Source organism: Egretta garzetta, unplaced genomic scaffold (assembly GCF_000687185.1).
Source record: "Egretta garzetta isolate BGI_Z169 unplaced genomic scaffold, ASM68718v1 scaffold9, whole genome shotgun sequence".
NCBI classification, from domain to species: Eukaryota; Metazoa; Chordata; class Aves; order Pelecaniformes; family Ardeidae; genus Egretta; species Egretta garzetta.
This window is the reverse complement of record NW_009260763.1, coordinates 332,289-338,814: the sequence shown is the minus strand read 5'-3', so window position 1 is coordinate 338,814 and position 6,526 is coordinate 332,289.

Below are 6,526 nucleotides of genomic sequence, written 5' to 3'. Positions count from 1 at the left end.
AAAGAGATTCCCAAAGCTGCAAGAAGTGGTCAGGAAGAGGCAAAGATTTGCCTTTCATACACACAGATTTACATACACCCGCTGGCCACCGCGGTCTTTGAGACTCTTTCCAAGCATGGCAGAGATATCATTATGTGTTAGAGTCATGTCTTCACTAGTTTATTCAACTGATTACAGCACAGGGAACCTACAAGGAATTCTGAAGTACTTGCTTTAACCAGGTACAGTAAACTACCACTAATGCAGTCTACTAAGGAGATAGTTGTATAGTGTAGGCAAGCTTGTTTTTTATACCAAGCATGCATTTTTCTTTTCTGCATTTTATCCCATCATCTCTACCCACCTTGAATCACTATAACCAACTACCCTCTTCACTCAGTTTTACAGTCTGTTTTCAGACAGCAGTATCTTCTGTGGCTTTTTGCTTGGGCAAGCCATACCTTTTTAAAGTTAATTTAGTCTTTCCATATAAGTCAGGATATATCTAGTCTCTGAATCACTTTTACTGCTCTTTCCTTTCTCTCTCCTTGATTTCTTGTCATTTTTTCTAGTTGCAGGATGCCAGAACGGAATGCAGTATTTCAGGTGTAGTCGCCGGTGCTAACGGGGAGGAAAAGTATCATCTTCTTCCTTTGCTGGCTGTGCTACCCCCACAAAAAAAAAAAAAATCACTGTTTTCCTTGTTCCTCCCACCCCCTTCCAATTTCTAAATATGCATTCCTTTCAAAACACCTGGGATGCAGTAACCCAGAAAGATGCAAAGACTTGAGATAAAGCAGGAGAAGGGTGGGAAGGCAAAGCAAAAGACGAAGAGTTCAGTAGAGGAGGACTATATAAACCCACATGTGCCACGGTGGTCAAAAGCAGGTAACAAAGGATCAATGATCATGGAGGAAAAGAAGCAGGGAACTGATTCACCAGGCTTTTTAATCTTCTGTATTCAATCATACTTGTAACTAAATGGAGCCAAATCCTAACCAGGCAGTGAGGTTGCTTTGTCAGATCGTAAACAACGGCACAACGTGTAAGACAGTGAAGAATCCAACCCCATATGTTCTCAAATCTGCTGAGCCTTTTTTTATAAGCCTTTTTTTTTTTTTTAAATGGGGAATTAATCAAATTCAACTCTTCCCTAAAAAGACTTTCAGTTTCAACAAATGAATGTGTTTTCATGAAAAAGGCTTTGCATGGAAATACTCCCAACTCGCAGTCCCCTGTGGTTAGGGCTCCCACAGCCCCACGTGCTGGAGCCAGCCACTCTTACCCTCCAGGGAAGCGGGGCAAACCGGGGAACACCCTTGGCACCACGAGTGGCTGCGAAACCTCAGCACGGCACAGCCTGCAGAGTGAGGAACTAGTGGGACTGTCATCTGAAGTGTGAGGAACACATTGGCCCAGATTCCCTGCAGATCTGGGTTTCTGCTTTTCAGAGCCAGCAGGGAAAACAACGTGTTCCAGCCTTCCCTTCCTTTCCCCCACCATAGCTAGGTGACCTCCCTAACCTGTGCCACGTTTTAAAAGTGCCCTAGATACTGGTAGCAGATGTCAGCTGGAACCCCACACCAGGTGCCTTCTCCACACACTATAACTAAGACAAAATTGCAAATTGGCCCAAAAAAACAGGATTTTAAGTCCAGTGTCCGCTGAGAGGGACTGTGTGCAACCAGGCAGGCCACTATGGCAGAGAGCAATGCTAATCCAACAGGTAACCTGCTCTGCTGACTTCCCAGCCTGGCCATCAGACTTCTAGATTGCTGCTCCTTGAAAGGACAAGCCAAGTGGACACAAACAATATACAAGTTTTCCAGCTGAAGCCTGCTCACATAAGCCACCCTGAAGTGAGGATCAGATGAATAAGGAGTAATCAGAAGGCGAGTCCTTCTTGTCCTTCAAAAAGGACTAAAATCAGAAGGCTGATTTTGCAGAAGGAGGAGTTTTACTGGCTGTAATGATTTAGTCTGAGTGGAATTTACATGGAACTCAGTCTAGGTCATAGAACTAAACCTTAAATTGTTAAAAATAAACTAATGAAAAAAACCCCCAAACATTTTAAAATCCATATAGCAGTCTATCAAAGGTAGCTTGAAAGCAAAAGAGATGCATTGTTCCTGAGCAAGGAAAGAATAAAAGAAGGATTGAAAGTTCAGCCTGACCTGTTTAAGCATGCCAGATTCCCAGTTACATTCTGATGAACTTGTACGTGGTTATTCAGCTTGGCTCCTGTTGCCGATTCTCTGTGTGTCAGAGCACGCACAGCCGGGGCACAGACAGAGGGATGCGCACACCGTGGCAGCACCTGGCGCCCAGCAGGTCCTCTTCCCAAGTCGTTTTTCCTTGTGTATTCTTGACCGCAGCTCTGGTAGCCAGCTTCACTGGAGGAAGTCACCATCGTTTCCTTCCTGTTTGAGGAACAGGTTTTACCAACAAACCGCTAACAGGTGTAGAGATGGACTTTGTGGAAAGAAGGTGAGCAGGTAAAGAATCTGTCTTTATAGTTTCACCAGTTTTCAGTGTTGCTCATATTCAGGTGGGGTCACTTTGTCTCCTATCATCCCTTCAATCTCCACCTAAGGCATGCAGAAATCCCCAGAATTTACAACAGTGCATTATTACACATACCCAGTTAACATATTTTTAAAGACCCCCACAAAAAGGTTACTTTTAGCTAAAATCGTTTTCTGTTAGTACTGGGAAAGTTTAATATGTTTCCACGATATGAAGTAATCAACGCTCTTTGTATTAGACTGACTTTCAATATTTCAATGTAAAAATGGATAGCATATAAGAAAATGCAAACATGGTCTTATCTCATATAGCAATTAATGACTGCATGATTTTGACATAGATAATCATAGGATTTATCGTGGTTTCATCATATAGACAGTGAAAATGAGAACAGACCAGCAGATCGTTTGGACAGTATGTTTTTATGTTTGGAACAAAGCGATAAATTAAAAAAAAAATTACTTGAAGATTGTCTTCTGTATTGCTTCAATTTATATAAAAATGAATATATACATAAGTTTAAGTGCACTTAAAAAGAAAACCAGAACATGAATGTTTATGGATGTGAACATGTGAATGATAAATAAAACATTCAAACAAGAATTCAAGGGAGCATTTGGTTGCCTAAGTATTTTTATGGCACTGGTTTAAGAATTCTGATGGTGTTTCTTCAAATGAAGCCGAGTCCCAAGGGAAACAGAAGGTGTCCTTTGGAGGACCTGCTGGATCTCTCCATGTGAGGAAGCAGATGGAACTTGCAGCTTGTTCCTCCACTTTTGTGGGAAGATATTTTTGGTAAAAGAGAAGAATTCTGGTCTCTGTGCTACTGCTCACTTGGTGTATAATCTTTAGCACATCATAAATACCCTTCCAAGGCCACTTCCTATGAAGTGCTCAGTATCTTCATGCCATATTGAGACAACGTAGAAACATTTCACGGAAGAAATGCAAATTTCCCTGCCAGTAAAGAAAAAAATATTTATAAAAAGATGATAGCTATTGCATGGAGTCCTACTCCACACTATTCCAACTCCTTGGATATCAGCTGGAGTCAGGCCACTCAGAATCTCATAAAAGGCATCCAGCATTGCTTAGTATCTGGCCAAGGGGCTTTGTGAAGATTATTTAGCATGGGATTCATCTCAGTTAACGTAACTGACAGCCTTAAATTTCAGAGTCTAATATAACCTTCCAGGTTTCCCTAAGGACAGTGGAGTGACATGAGCACCTACAAATGCCACTATTCCTTGCTAAGGTGAGAGCCTTAAAAGGGGAAAAGTGACTCCAAAAATGTCAAGCAGCGTAGTTGTCACAGGTTGTCCCTATGACCGCATTTCTTTAGGTAGGTGTCACATTTTCACTTTGGGGGAGCTGGAATACTGGGGTACTGATTTTCAAAACCAAGCAGTTCTCATCACTGTCACATGAAGCAAGCTTTAATCTCCTGGAGAAGGATGGTCAGAAGGTTCCTTCATGCTTCCAGATGACCAGCACATCACCCAGCCTCAGCCTGGAGCAGCAGAACCACCGGGAGACTGAGGCATTGCCTCAACCCTGAGCTTCTCAGTCAACCTGTAGGAATATCAGCCACAGGAACAGTCTCCTTATGGTAAATTCTCCTCCCGTTTGAGTCCTTTAGCCAAGATGAGATCTTTTCAAATCTTTATTTTAACTGTCAGATGTTTTGCATAAACTTTATGCAAAAAACTATGAGATGAGACTCTATGGGCTGTGCAATGCAAATTCAAAAATCGATCAGTCGTGATAGCCAAAACTGACCTGAAAATACATCAGTTTGGGGTTTTTTTCTTCATTTTCCTAGTAGAGATTACAAACACTACCAGAAAATCCACTTGGTGTAAGTGTATTCAACAAAAAGTACTGTTTCCTTTTTGGAGTATGCCTGTGAGAGAAGTTGTTTTATTTAAACAAGAAGAGAAGAGAGCAGATTAACAAGTGTTTTTCTTCCTCTCCCAGGCGTAAGCAGGCTTAGCAGGTGCAATTTACTACTGCAATAATAGGAAACAATAAGAAAATATTTGTTATTTATTATTTGCATTACCACAGCATATGAGAGCACCTGTCAGGGAGCGCTCCACAAACATGGATCAAACCATGTTCCCTGCCCAAAATGCTGACCTGCTGTGCTGGGCAAGAGGCACAGACCCACCCCGACAGTGACGGAGAGCCAGGAGCCTCTAGGACAACTTTGGTCAGCACAATGAGCAGATCAACATAATTGCTCTTAATTGCATTATTCCATTAAAAATGACATTGTATCTAAAAATTTTATTAAAAATGGTTACAGGTATTCTCAATAGGTATTTTTTCTATGATTTAGCGCAGATATTGTGTTAATATTATTGGTTACCTTTTTTTAAAAGCTGTCTCCTTTTGGAAACTCCCTCTTGTCTAGTAGATTAATTTGGGGGGAGGGGTGGGGTTCTTTGACTAATTTTAATATATTAAGAGAACGTGCCTTTCTCTTACAAAATGTGAGCTATCTTTACCTATCTACTCCACAGAATCACAGAATCACAGAATGGCAAGGGTTGGAAGGGACCACTGGAGATCATCTAGTCCAACCCTCCTGCTAAAGCAGGTTCACCTAGAGCAGGTTGCACAGGACTTCATCCAGGCAGGCTTTGAATATCTCCAGAGAAGGAGACTCCACAACCCCCTGGGCAGCCTGTTCCAGTGCCCTGTCACCCTCAAAGTAAAGAAGTTTTTCCTCATATTCAACTGAAACCTCTTATGTTTCAGTTTGTACCCATTGCCCCTTGTCCTGTCTCTGGGCACCACTGAGAAGAGTCTGGGTCCGTCCTCTTGACATCCACCCCTAAGATATTTGTACATATTGATGACATCCCCTCTCAGTCTTCTCTTCTTCAGGCTAAACAAGCCCAACTCTCTCAGCCTTTCCTCATAGGAGAGATGCTCCAGTCCCCTAATCATCTTTGTTGCCTTCGTCTGGACTCTCTCTAGGAGTGCCTCATCTTTCTTGAACTGGGGAGCCCAGAACTGGACACAGTACTCCAGGTGGGGTCTCACCAGGGCAGAGTAGAGAGGGAGGATAACCTCATCCAAAGACCTATGAACAAACTAAAAACACCTGCAGTGTAGCACCACTGTTTTCCTAACTCAATATCAAAGCAATAACTTCCCACACTCCTGGAACTGCTTGCGAGTCCAAGATTGCACTTGTGTCACTGTTACTTCAGCCACTCCGGTATTTCCTTTACTCCATAATCTTCATGTAAAGAGCACGCTGGTCTATCAGCTGGGCAGCCCCTGCCTGCCACCCCAGCCCCAGTCTTTTCTGCACCGTAATACCATCGTCAGGCCAAAGAGGGGACAGCAATCCTACAGAAATCAGTGTTTTATCTCATTATTCCCCAGATTCTGAAGGGGGTGATTTTCTCACGACTTCATACTGGATTCATCTGTTCATTTCCCCTATGGCTTTTGACAGCTGTAAGATCTCTGCTGACGTTACCAAAAAAAAGGAACCTAGTTTATCGGGAAAGCAGAAGAGGTGTAACTGACATACAGGGAGAAGGAAATCTTGTGTGAGCAGTCATCAGAAGGGTAAGGAAAGCCCAAAGGAGTCACAGACCCAAAGCGCTCAGATTCACATTGCTGAAACCAGTTATTTGAACATACTGCTATGTCTTCCGCGTTAATTAGATGTTATTTAACTACCTCAATCACTTCATAGGGACCAGTGGCCCAAGACGGCCCTGTGACAGTTCCCACCAAACACCTCCTCCTCAAACACCCCCTCCGTGAAGGAACCCACTACAAAACAGCATTTGTACCACCCGGCTTGTTCAGCCGTGCCCGGGAGGCTCTGGGACCGCCATAGCGACAGAAACTGGTAAATATTTTACATACGGACAGGTATTGAGGCTTTTTCCTCACCATAATGAAGTTTAAATCTCAAACTTAAGCTATCAATTTGTGGCTTTTTTTTTTTTTAATGATTGTTATTATTTAGTGTAGGACCTCTAAATATCCCGGC